At 42.2% G+C, this 14,323-nt stretch overlaps 1 long non-coding RNA gene across 1 annotated transcript in view; it reads left to right on the top strand.

Moving 5' to 3' along the window:
• The window catches only part of LOC121004341, a 51,093-nt gene that overhangs the window by 20,033 nt on the left and 16,737 nt on the right, over positions 1 to 14,323 (top strand). The gene's annotated exons all lie outside the window — the stretch shown is intronic.

The raw sequence follows: 14,323 nt of genomic DNA, 5'->3' as shown, positions 1-14,323 counted from the left end.
AGTTTCTAAAATGGGGTCACTTTTTTGGAGTTTCTACTCTAGGGGTGCATCAGGGGGGCTTCAAATGGGACATGGTGTAAAAAAAAAAAGTCCAGCAAAATCTGCCTTCCAAAAACCGTATGGCATTCCTTTCCTTCTGCGCCCTGCCGTGTGCCCATACAGCAGTTCACAACCACATATGGGGTGTTTCTGTAAACTACAGAATCAGGGCCATAAATATTGAGTTTTGTTTGGCTGTTAAGCCTTGCTTTGTTACTGGAAAAAATGGATTAAAATTGAAAATTTGGCAAAAAATTGAAATTCTGAAATTTCATCTCCATTTGCCAATAACTCTTGTGGAACACCTAAAGGGTTAATGATGTTTGTAAAATCAGTTTTGAATACCTTGAGGGGTGTAGTTTCTTAGATGGGGTCAATTATATGGAGTTTCTACTCTAGGGGTGCATCAGGGGGGCTTCAAATGGGACATGGTGTCCAAAAAACCAGTCCAGCAAAATCTGCCTTCCAAAAACAGTATGGCATTCCTTTCCTTCTGCGCCCTGCCATGTGCCCGTACAGTAGTTTACGACCACATATGGGGTGTTTCTGTAAACTACAGAATCAGGGCCATAAATATTGAGTTTTGTTTGGCTGTTAACCCTTGCTTTGTAAAAGTAAAAAAAAAAAAAATTGAAAAATCTGCCAAAAAAGTGAAATTTTGAAATTGTATCTCTATTTTCCATTAATTCTTGTGGAACACCTAAAGGGTTAACGACGTTTGTAAAATCAGTTTTGAATACCTTGAGGGGTGTAGTTTCTTAGATGGGGTCACTTTTATGGAGTTTCTACTCTAGGGGTGCATCAGGGGGCTTCAAATGGGACATGGTGTAAAAAAAACAGTCCAGCAAAACCTGCCTTCCAAAAACCGTATGGCATTCCTTTCCTTCTGCGCCCTGCCGTGTGCTCGTACAGTGGTTTACGACCACATATGGGGTGTTTGGAAAATCTGCCAAAAAAGTGCAATTTTGAAATTGTATCTCTATTTTCCATTAATTCTTGTGGAACACCTAAAGGGTTAACGACGTTTGTAAAATCAGTTTTAAATACCTTGAGGGGTGTAGTTTCTTCGATGGGGTCACTTTTATGGAGTTTCTACTCTAGGGGTGCATCAGGGGGCTTCAAATGGGACATGGTGTCAAAAAACCAGTCCAGCAAAACCTGCCTTCCAAAAACCGTATGGCATTCCTTTCCTTCTGCGCCCTGCCGTGTGCTCGTACAGCGGTTTACGACCACATATGGGGTGTTTGGAAAATCTGCCAAAGAAGTGCAATTTTGAAATTGTATCTCTATTTTTCATTAATTCTTGTGGAACACCTAAAGGGTTAACAAAGTTTGTAAAATCAGTTATGAATACCTTGAGGGGTGTAGTTTCTAGAATGGGGTCATTTTTGGGTGGTTTCTATTATATAAGCCTCGCAAACTGACTTCAGACCTGAACTGCTCCCTAAAAATTGGGTTTTTGAAAATTTCAGAAAAATTTCAAGATTTGCTTCTAAACTTCTAAGCCTTGTAACATCCCCCAAAAAAAATATCATTCCCAAAATGATCCAGACATGAAGTAGACATATGGGGAATGTAAAGTAATAACTATTTTTGGAGGTATTACTATGTATTATAGAAGTAGAGAAATTGAAACTTGGAAATTTGCAATTTTAAAAAAAATGTAAAAAATGTTTGTCTTTTTTTATAAATAAAAAAATAATTTTTTTGAATTCATTTTACCAGTGTCATGAAGTACAATATGTGACGAAAAAACAATTTCAGAATGGCCTGGATAAGTAAAAGCGTTTTAAAGTTATCACCACTCAGGTGACACTGGTCAGATTTGCAAAAAATGGCCTGGTCCTTAAGGTGAATTAAGGCTGTGTCCTTAAGGAGTTAAAAACTGGAAGGATAGTGGGGACCCATCATATTCGAGGAAGAAATGTGGCGGGGAAAAAAAATCCTGACTGATCGTGATCGGCGATCACTTGAACGTTTGGTGAAATCAAATAGAAGAAAAACAACAGAACTCAGGGCTATGTTTAATAGTGAAAGTAAGAACATTTCCACACGCACAATGCGAAGGGAACTCAAGGGATTGGGACTGAACAGCTGTGTAGCCGTAAGAAAACCACTAATCAGTGAGGCAAACAAGAAAAAAAGGCTTCAATTTGCTAGGGAGCATAAAGATTGGACTCTGTAGCAATGGAAGAAGGGCATGTGGTCTGATGAGTCCAGATTTACCCTGTTCCAGAGTGATGGGCGCATCAGGGTAAGAAGAGAGTCAGATAAAGTGATGCACCCATCATGCCTAGTGTCTACTGTACAAGCCTGTTGGTGCAGTGTTATGATCTGGGGTTGCTGCAGTTGGTCAGGTCTAAGTTCAGCAACAGTATGTGCTCCAAGAATGAAGTCAGCTGACTACCTGAACATACTGAATGACCAGGTTATTCCATCAATGGATTTTTTATTTCCTGATGGCACGGGCATATTCCAAGATGACAATGCCAGGATTCATTGGGCTCAAATTGTGAAAGAGTGGTTCAGGGAGCATGAGACATCATTTTCACACATGGATTGGCCACCACAGTGTCCAGACCTTAACCCCATTGAGAATCTTTGGGATGTGCTGGACAAGGCTTTGCGCAGCAGTCATACTCTACCATCATCAATGCAATATCTTAGTGAAAAATGTATACAACACTGGATGGAAATAAATCTTGAGACATTGCAGAAGTTTATCAAAACAATGCCACAGCGAATGCATGCCGTAATCAAAACTAAAGGCGGTCCAACAAAATATTTTTGGTGGCAACTTTTTTTTTGGACAGGCTGTGTATTTCACCTTTATTCGAAAATCCAAAATGCAAAAATGTTAAATATCTCATAAAATAATTAATACTTTACATTTCCCATATGTCTTCTTTATGTTTGCATCATTTTGTAAATGTAATTTTTTTGGAACGTTAGAAGACTTAGAATTAAAAAAAAAAAAAAAACTTTTTAAGGATCAGTTCATTTTTTAAGTCACAATATGGGCTTACATATTAGAAACCACCAATAAATGGCCCAACCATTTTAGAAACTACACCCCTCGGGTTATTCAAAACTGATTTTTACTAACTTTGTAAACCCTTTAGGTGCTTCACAAGAATTTAAAGAAAATGGAAAGAAATGGAGATTTTCCATTTTAATAAATTTTTTCCCTTTTTTCCTGTAACAAAGCAAGGATTAACAGCCAAACAAAGCTCAATATCTATACCCTCATATCTTTTATCCTGAGATTCTGTAAACTTCTGTATGGGCACACTGCAGGGCGCAGAAGGAAAGGAGCACCATAGGGTTTTTGTAGGGCACATTTTGCTGGACTGGTTTTTAGACACCATGTCACCACTTGAAGACCTCCTGATGCACTGCTACAGTAGAAACTCTGAAGAAGTGACCCCATTTTGGGGTTCATATGGTTTTTCATCGCTCTATATTATGCATTTTGTGAGGCAAGGTAACCAAAAAAATCGCTGTTCTGGCAGTTTATATTTTTTGTTTTTTACAATTTTCAACTGACATGACAGATCATGTGCTATTTCTATAGGGTAAGTTGTTACTGATGTGACAATATCAAATATTTCTACTTTTTTTCTTTCAGTTTTACATAATAAAGCATTTTTGACAAAACATGTTTTATGTCTCCATTTTCTGAAACTCATATTTTATTTTTTCTGCCGATCGTCTTGAGTAGGGGGTTGTTTCTTGCGGGAAGAGTTGACTTTTTATTGGTACAATTTTTGAGTACATGTGATTTTTTTTGGTCATTCAATATTACACTTTATGAGGCAAGGTGACCCAAAAATTGGTTGTTTTGGCAGAGTTTTTATTTACGGCATTCACCTTAGGGGGTAGATCATGTGATAGTTTTATAGAGCAGGTCGTTACAGATGCAGCTATACCTAAGGCCTCGTTCACATTTCCGTTTTTCACTGACGTGTGCTGTCCGCATTTTCTGCGGACAGCACATGTACCCATTGATTTAAATGCATCTGTTCACATTTCAGTATTTTTTTTACTGACCGTGGATCAGTAAAAAAAAATTACGGGGACATGCACTACTTTGATTCGTGATGCAGACCAAGCACGCCCATTGAAGTCTATGGGTCTATGAAAATCACTGACACACATCCGTGTTGTGTCTGTGTTGCGCCCGTTTTTCACTTTGGACTAATAGGAGATTCTTTTGAAATGGATGGTAAGAACAGACACACGGATCCTTCACGGACAGCTTCACAGATCAAACATGTACGCTTTTTTAACGGACGTGACACTTACATGGAAATGTGAACGAGGCCTACTATGTCTACTTTTTTTAAATTCATTTCAGTTTTACACAATAAAAGCATTCTTGAAAAAAATCACGTTTTTGTGTGTCCATTCTCTGAAATTAACTTTTTTTTTGTGGGATGAGGTGATGGTTTGAGTGGTACTATTTTGGAGAACATATGACTTTTTGATCGCTCTATATTATGCTTTTGTGAGGTAAAGTAACCAAAAAATAGCTTTTTTGGCACAGTTTTACTTTTTTTTTTATGGCGTTCACCTGATGTGGTGGATTATGTGATATTTTTATAGAGCCAGTCGCTGTGGATGCAGTGATACCTAATATGTCTGTTTTATATTTTTTTTTTAACTTGAAACTTTATTTATTGTTTATTAAGAAAAAACTTTTTTTACTTTTTATTTTTGTCCCACTGTGGGACTTCAACTTTTGGGGATCTGATCCCCTCTACAATGCATTACAATGCATCCTGTTACACTGACAGTTGCCTAGGAGACCCAGCCTAAGGGTTTGGATCTCCCAGGCTTTCGTAGAAGGCAAGACCTTTTGCCCATGCAAGGCCTTCTCAGCCATCGGGTCCCTGTCACCGCAGCACAGGAACCTGATGGGGATCTCAATGAGACTGCAGACCCCCTGTATGACTGCAGCACACAAGGGTTTAATCTGCCGCCATCGCTGTTTACAGCGATGCTGGCGGATACAGCATGGGCCGGCAGTCAGTCACAGCTGGGCCCCTGCACTGATCAGGCACGCACTGCTTCAGTGCCTGCCCTATTGACATAATGTACTCTTAAGTCACGTTGTGGGAAATCACTTCCCACTATGAAGTAAAAGTACATCATATGTCAGGAAGGGTTTAAAGAATTTTGGAGGCCACTGTGCTCTTGGGGACTTTCAGGGCAGCAGCAATTTTTTGTACCCTTCTCCAGGTCTCCATCTCTACACAATCCTGTCTCTGATCTCTACAGGCAGTTCTTTCCTCCTCGTGGATTGGCTTTTGCTCTTATATACATTGTCAGCTGTGATACCTTATATAGACAGGGCTGTGTCTTTCCAAATCATGTCCAATCAACTAAATTTACCACAGGTGGAATCCAATCTAGGTGTGGAAACATTTTAAAGATGATCAAGTGTCATAACAAAGGGTCTGAATACTTATGTCCATGTGAAATTTTAGTTTTTCCTTTTTAACACATTTTCAAAAATTTCTAATTTTCACTTTTCCATTAGGAGTGCAGATTGACAGGGAAAACTATTTTTTATTTTCTTTAATTATTTTAGCGCAAAACCACAAAATAAGAAAATGTTAAAAAAGTGAGTGTCTGAAGACTTTCCGAAATATATATAAATATATATATATACAGTACAGACCAAAAGTTTGGACACACCTTCTCATTCTGATTTTTCTTTATTTTCATGACTATGAAGGCATCAAAACTATGAATTAACACATGTGGAATTATATACATAACAAACAAGTGTGAAACAACTGAAAATATGTCATATTCTAGGTTCTTCAAAGTAGCCACCTTTTGCTTTGATTACTGCTTTGCACACTCTTGGCATTCTCTTGATGAGCTTCAAGAGGTAGTCCCCTGAAATGGTCTTCCAACAGTCTTGAAGGAGTTCCCAGAGATGCTTAGCACTTGTTGGCCCTTTTACCTTCACTCTGTGGTCCAGCTCACCCCAAACCATCTCGATTGGGTTCAGGTCCAGTGACTGTGGAGGCCAGGTCATCTGGCGCAGCACCCCATCACTCTTTTTCATGGTCAAATAGCCCTTACTTTCAAAGTTTTCCCAATTTTTCAGCTGACTGACCTTCATTTCTTAAAGTAATGATGGTCACTAGTTTTTCTTTACTTAGCTGCTTTTTTCTTGCCATAATACAAATTCTAACAGTCTATTCAGTAGGACTATCAGCTGTGTATCAACCCTATTTATAAGGCAATAAATCCCACTTATTAAACCCGACAGGGCACACCTGTGAAGTGAAAACCATTTCAGGGGACTGCCTCTTGAAGCTCATCAAGAGAATGCCAAGAGTGTGCAAAGCAGTAATCAAAGCAAAAGGTGGCTACTTTGAAGAACCTAGAATATGACATATTTTCAGTTGTTTCACACTTGTTTGTTATGTATATAATTCCACATGTGTTAATTCATAGTTTTGATGCCTTCAGTGTGAATCTACAATTTTCATAGTCATGAAAATAAAGAAAACTCTTTGAATGAGAAGGTGTGTCCAAACTTTTGGTCTGTACTGTATATATATATATATATATATATATATATATATATATATATACACACATACTCAGAAAGTACCATTACATTATTTGTGATCATGAGTTAAAGATGGATACTGAAGCAGAGCCTCTGCCAGGATTGAACAGAGTAATCTGTTTTGGTTCCAGAGGGGAAACAAACCAGGCTGGTGCAGTGAGCTGCATTTATATTTATATAAGGAGATATATAACGCGAGTTTGACCGCGACGCGTGGTTGATTAAGTGTGGTTGCGTAAGTGTGTGACTTAAGATTAAGTGAGGGAGTATCTGAGAGCTAAATTATTTGTGGACATTGATGAGTGGCTGTGTTTGACTGTATTGTGTGCTGTGATAACACTTTTTTTTTCCTTCTCCAGGAGTTGCACAGGTGAGCAATTAGGGTGTGGCTGTTTAATTAGGGTGTGGCTGTCTAATTAGGAGACTATAAAAACTCAGCAGTAAGAGCAGCATAGCCTTTTTGGTTCCAGAGGGGAAACAAACCAGGCTGGTGCAGTGAGCTGCATTTATATTTATATAAGGAGATATATAACGCGAGTTTGACCGCGACGCGTGGTTGATTAAGTGTGGTTGCGTAAGTGTGTGACTTAAGATTAAGTGAGGGAGTATCTGAGAGCTAAATTATTTGTGGACATTGATGAGTGGCTGTGTTTGACTGTATTGTGTGCTGTGATAACACTTTTTTTTTCCTTCTCCAGGGGTTGCACAGGTGAGCAATTAGGGTGTGGCTGTTTAATTAGGGTGTGGCTGTCTAATTAGGAGACTATAAAAACTCAGCAGTAAGAGCAGCATAGCCTTTTTGGTTCCAGAGGGGAAACAAACCAGGCTGGTGCAGTGAGCTGCATTTATATTTATATAAGGAGATATATAACGCGAGTTTGACCGCGACGCGTGGTTGATTAAGTGTGGTTGCGTAAGTGTGTGACTTAAGATTAAGTGAGGGAGTATCTGAGAGCTAAATTATTTGTGGACATTGATGAGTGGCTGTGTTTGACTGTATTGTGTGCTGTGATAACACTTTTTTTTTCCTTCTCCAGGGGTTGCACAGGTGAGCAATTAGGGTGTGGCTGTTTAATTAGGGTGTGGCTGTCTAATTAGGAGACTATAAAAACTCAGCAGTAAGAGCAGCATAGCCTTTTTGGTTCCAGAGGGGAAACGTAAGTGTGCGTAAGTGTGTGACTTAAGATTAAGTGACTTTAGATTCAGGGACTTCAGTGGGGGACTGCAATTAGCCTGTATCTTATTACTACACTGTATTGTATTTTTTGCTTTTGTGGTGTAATCCCCATTTAGTATGTGTTGCACAATTGACAACGCAGTTCAGTGCACATCTTGCATGATGTATGCAGTCCTGGAACAGCCGTTCGAGGGTGTATATCTTTGTTCAAGATGTGAGCAAATTACCCGTTTGGAATCGCTAATCGAGTCTCTAAATGGGCAAGTTGCAACACTGAGAGGCATTGACAATTTGCAAAAAAGTTTGCTTCTCACCGAGCAAGCACTCTTTGGGGTAGATGAGGGGGAGGGTGACAGAGAGGAGGCTGAGGAAAGTGAGGTAGCTAGCTGGGTAACAGTTAGAAAGCGGGGTAGAGGGAAGAGTGCCAGGGAGGCTAGCCCTGATCTGACACACCCCAACAAGTTTGCACGTTTGGCAGATGAGGGGGATATCAGTCCAGGGACGGCACTGCCGCAGCCGGACACTTCCTCTGCCAGTCAGGGGAATGTCAGCTTCGGTAAGCAGGGGACCAGGAGAGCAGGGCAGGCCAGACAGGTGCTGGTAGTGGGAGACTCAATTATTAGGGGAACAGATAGGGAAATCTGTCACAAAGACCGTGATCGCCGAACAGTGTGCTGTCTTCCTGGCGCTAGAGTTCGACACATCGCGGATCGGGTTGACAGATTACTGGGAGGGGCTGGAGAAGATCCAGCGGTCATGGTCCATATCGGAACCAATGACAAAGTTAGGGGTAGGTGGAGAGTCCTTAAAAATGATTTCAGGGATTTAGGTCAAAAGCTTAGGGCAAGGACCTCAAAGGTAGTATTTTCCGAAATACTGCCTGTACCACGGGCCACACAAGAAAGGCAGCGGGAGATTAGGGAAATTAACAAGTGGCTCAAGAACTGGTGTAGGATGGAGGAGTTTGGGTTCCTGGAGAACTGGGCCGACTTCTCTGTCGGCTACAGGCTCTATCGTAGGGACGGGCTGCACCTCAATGGGGAAGGGGCAGCTGTGTTGGGGAAGAAGATGGCTAGAAGGTTGGAGGAGTGTTTAAACTAGGGACTGGGGGGGAGGGTAATTACACTATAGAAGGGGAAGATAGTGCAGATAGAGACCGGGGGCAAGGTAGTGGGACTGGGGGAGGAATGGAAGGAGGGACTAGAACAGTTCAGAAGGAAAGGTGTAGGGTAAAAAATATACATAAACCTCTCAAATGTATGTATACTAATGCCAGAAGCCTGACTAATAAAACTGGTGAACTGGAATTAGTGATGTGTGAGGAGGACTATGACATAGTGGGAATAACTGAGACATGGCTGGATGATAGCTATGACTGGGCGGTTAATGTACAAGGTTACAGTCTGTTTAGAAAGGATCGTCAAAACCGGAGAGGGGGAGGGGTCTGCCTTTATGTAAAGTCTTGTCTAAAGCCCACACTCCGTGAAGATATAAGTGAGGGACATGAACATGTGGATTCACTGTGGGTAGAGATACATGGAGCTAAAAACAACAATAAATTACTAATAGGAGTCTACTATAAACCACCTAATATTCCAGAGTCCACAGAAAATATACTACTAAACGAGATAGACAAGGCGGCAAATCATAATGAGGTGGTTATTATGGGAAACTGAAACTTGTATATCTCATAAAGGAAACAGATTCTTGGCAATAACCAAAGACAATTATCTCTCCCAACTGGTTCAGGACCCGACTAGAGGGACGGCCATACTGGACTTAATATTAACCAATAGACCTGACAGAACAACAGATGCGCAGGTTGGGGGACACCTGGGAAATAGTGACCATAAAGTAATAACCTTCCAATTATCATTCAAAAGAGCGTTTCTACAGGGAGGAACAAAAATATCAAACTTCAAAAAAGCTAAATTTAGCCAACTAAGAGAGGCCATAGGCCTAACTAACTGGGACAAAGTCCTCAAAAATAAAAATACAGCCACAAAATGGGATATCTTTAAAAACATCCTAAAATCTCATTGTGAGAGGTACATACCGTATGGGAATAAAAGGTTAAGGAACAAAAAGAAACCAATGTGGATAAACAGAACTGTAAAGAAAGCAATAAATGACAAAAAGAAAGCATATAAAACACTAAAACAGGAGGGTAGCACAGAAGCACTGAAAAACTATAAGGAAAAAAACACAACATGTAAAAAACAAATAAAAGCGGCCAAACTAGAGACCGAGAGATTAATTGCCAAAGAGAGTAAAACTAACCCTAAAATGTTCTTCAATTATATAAATGTTAAAAAGTATAAATCTGAAGGTGTCGGCCCTTTAAAGAGGAATGAGGGGGGAGTCGCAGAGCGACGAGGAGAAAGCAAAGCTGTTAAATATTTTTTTCTCCAGTGTATTCACTGAGGAATATAAACTGTCAGATGAAATGCTGAATGTTGAAATAAATTCGCCATTAAAAGTGTCCTGTCTGACCCAGGAAGAAGTACAACAGCGACTTAAAAAGATCAAAATAGACAAATCGCCAGGACCGGATGGCATACACCCCCGTATCCTAAGGGAATTAAGTAATGTCATAGCCAGACCCTTATTTCTGATATTTGCGGACTCTTTACTGACAGGGAATGTCCCACAGGATTGGCGCATGGCAAATGTGGTGCCAATATTCAAAAACGGTCCAAAAACGGTCCAAAAACGGTCCAAAAACAGAGCCTGGAAACTATAGGCCGGTAAGTTTAACATCTGTTGTGGGTAAACTGTTTGAAGGTTTTCTGAGAGATGCTATGTTAGAGCATCTTAACGGAAATAAGCAAATAACGCCATATCAGCATGGCTTCGTGAGGGATCGGTCATGTCAAGCTAATTTATTCAGTTTCTATGAGGAGGTAAGTTCTAGACTTGACAGCGGCGAATCAATGGATGTCGTGTATCTGGACTTCTCCAAAGCATTTGACACTGTACCACATAAAAGGTTAGTATATAAAATGAGAATGCTCGGACTCGGAGAAAACGTCTGTAAGTGGGTAAGTAACTGGCTCAATGATAGAAAACAGAGGGTGGTTATTAACGGTACATACTCAGATTGGGTCACTGTCACTAGTGGGGTACCTCAGGGGTCAGTATTGGGCCCTATTCTCTTCAATATATTTATTAATGATCTTGTAGAAGGCTTGCATAGTAAAATATCAATTTTCGCAGATGACACTAAACTGTGTAAAGTAATTAACACTGAAGAGGACAGTATACTACTACAGAGGGATCTGGATAGATTGGAGGCTTGGGCAGAGAAGTGGCAGATGAGGTTTAACACTGACAAATGTAAAGTTATGCACATGGGAAGGAATAATGCAAGTCACCCGTACATACTAAATGGTAAAACACTCGGTAACACTGACATGGAAAAGGATCTAGGAATTTTAATAAACAGCAAACTAAGCTGCAAAAAACAGTGTCAGGCAGCTGCTGCCAAGGCCAATAAGATAATGGGTTGCATCAAAAGGGGCATAGATGCCCGTGATGAGAACATATTCCTACTACTTTACAAATCATTAGTCAGACCACACATGGAGTACTGTGTACAGTTCTGGGCTCCAGTGAACAAGGCAGACATAGCAGAGCTGGAGAGGGTCCAGAGGAGGGCAACTAAAGTAATAACTGGAATGGGGCAACTACAGTACCCTGAAAGATTATCAAAATTAGGGTTATTCACTTTAGAAAAAAGACGACTGAGGGGAGATCTAATTACTATGTATAAATATATCAGGGGGCAGTACAGAGATCTATCCCATCATCTATTTATCCCCAGGACTGTGACTGTGACGAGGGGACATCCTCTGCGTTTGGAGGAAAGAAGGTTTGTACACAAACATAGAAAAGCGTTCTTTACGGTAAGAGCAGTGAGACTATGGAACTCTCTGCCTGAGGAGGTGGTGATGGTGAGTACAATAAAGGAATTCAAGAGGGGCCTGGATGTATTTCTGGAGTGTAATAATATTACAGGATATAGCTACTAGAGAGGGGCCGTTGATCCAGGGAGTTATTCTGATTGCCTGATTGGAGTCGGGAAGGAATTTTTTATTCCCCTAAAGTGAGGAAAATTGGCTTCTACCTCACAGGGTTTTTTTTTGCCTTCCTCTGGATCAACTTGCAGGAGGACAGGCCGAACTGGATGGACAAATGTCTTTTTTCGGCCTTATGTACTATGTTACTATGTTAATCAATATGAGAAAAAGAAAAGAAGGGTTGGTGGAGCGCCTATGGTCAAGAATCGGTGAGGGAGTGGCACCAAGAAAAATAAAGGGGGGGGGGATGTTGAACATCTCTATGTAACTTTAGTTAATGCCCCTAAATACCACAGGGGAATACTAGAATCGTGCCCCCATAAATCCAGAGGGTAGGGTGAGTTGGAGCAGTATATGGATATGTAAAAAAGATGACATGAGGTTATGACCTTAAAATCAGTCTAGAACGATATCCAATGTTATCGATAAAAAGAAGTACAAACAATCTTGTTTAGTACTCACGTCACCACGGAGGGTGGTGCAAGATAAGCACATGGCACTTGACACCAGACCCTCCCCCGCCGAGATTCCCTGTAAGTAGGTGGTTCTCTCGCCGTCCTGTGAATAGATGACACAACAGACTTCCAAAGTGCGAAGCAACTTGTTTAATTTAAATAGCTTGACGCATTTCGGGGGAATAAAAAAAAACTTCAGGAGCATCAAAGGGTGTATACACAGTTGCAATTGCAATATTTATATATTATATTATATTATAAATATTGTATACTGCTCCAACTCACCCTACCCTCTGGATTTATGGGGGCACGATTCTACTTTTTCCCGTGGTATTTAGGAGCATTCAGTAAAGTTACATAGAGGTGTTCACAATCTCCCCCCCCCCCTTTTTTTTCTTGGTGCCACTCCCTCACCGATTCTTGACCATAGGCGCTCCACCAACCCTTATTTTCTTTTTCTCATATTGATTACTCTTTGCATTTGGGTATCCCTTGGCGCCTCCCTCTCCCCCGTTCCCTCCTCTCCTCTTTCCTTATCCACCTCCCCCCACCCCTATCCTGTGGTATTCCATACCACCTCTGTTTTCCCCTCCAGTACCCTTATTTACAAACAGAATCCAAGCTGTAAAACGCCATTCAAAGGTGAATATCTGTTTACAGTAGGTGAACCCGATTTTGTGTCAATCTCGCCGTATTTCTCGGCGAGATTGAGCACATACGAGCCCCATCGCGGGAGCCAGCGCCGAGCTGGCTTGCCGCGATGGAGAGCAAGCGCGTCATAGAAGAGGCGGGAGATCCGACTTGGATTCCCGCCAATTCTACACGTGTGCGGCGTTTGTTATGAATCCTGAGGGGGAAGTCCCCGCCGGATTTTAAATAAAAATCCGGCCTGGGTCCCGCCCTCAGGAGCATACCGGGCCCTTAGGTCTGTTATGGGTTGTAAGGAGAGCCCCCCCTACGCCGAAAAAAACGGCGTAGGGGGTCCCCCTACAATCCATACCAGACCCGTATCCAAAGCACGCTACCCGGCCAGCCAGGAAGGGAGTGGGGACGAGCGAGCGCCCCCCCCCCCTCCTGAGCCGTACCAGGCTGCATGCCCTCAACATGGGGGGTTGGGTGCTCTGGGGCAGGGGGCGCACTGCGGCCCCCCCACCTCAGAGCACCCTGTCCCCATGTTGATGAGGACAGGGCCCCTTCCCGACAACCCTGGCCGTTGGTTGTCGGGGTATGCGGGCGGGAGGCTTAACGGAATCTGGGAGCCCCCTTTAATAAGGGGGGCCCCCAGATACCGGCCCCCCACCCTAAGTGAATGAGTATGGGGTACATCGTACCCCTACCCATTCACCTGCAAGAAAAGTGGTAAAAACACAAATAAACCACACAGTGTATTAAAATATTTTATTTTTCTGCTCCGGAGGCCGCCCCCTGTCTTCTTTATTAGCTCTTTTACCAGGGGGGGCTCTTCTTCTTCCGATATCCCGACGGGTCTTCTCCGCTATCCGGGGGGGTCTTCTCAACTCTCCGGGGTTCTCCTTCTGTCTTCTCCTTCTGTTCTTCTTCTGTCTTCTCCTTCTGTCTTGTTGTCTCCTTCTGTCTTCTGTCTCCGGGGGGGGCTCTTCTTCTTCCGATATCCCGACGGGTCTTCTCCGCTATCCGGGGGGGTCTTCTCAACTCTTCGGGGTTCTCCTTCTGTCTTCTCCTTCTGTTCTTCTTCTGTCTTCTCCTTCCTTCTTGTTGTCTCGGCGCACCCCGATTCTTCTCTCTGTTGTTGACTCGTCCCCACTCCCTTCCTGGCTGGCCGGGTAGCGTGCTTTGGATACGGGTCTGGTATGGATTGTAGGGGGACCCCCTACGCCGTTTTTTTCGGCGTAGGGGGGGCTCTCCTTACAACCCATAACAGACCTAAGGGCCCGGTATGCTCCTGAGGGCGGGACCCAGGCCGGATTTTTATTTAAAATCCGGCGGGGACTTCCCCCTCAGG

The sequence above is a fragment of the Bufo bufo genome, chromosome 6 (genome assembly GCF_905171765.1).
Source record: "Bufo bufo chromosome 6, aBufBuf1.1, whole genome shotgun sequence".
Lineage (NCBI taxonomy): Eukaryota > Metazoa > Chordata > Amphibia > Anura > Bufonidae > Bufo > Bufo bufo.
The sequence above is the reverse complement of the archived record's forward strand: the minus strand, read 5'-3'. Positions and strand labels throughout refer to the sequence as shown.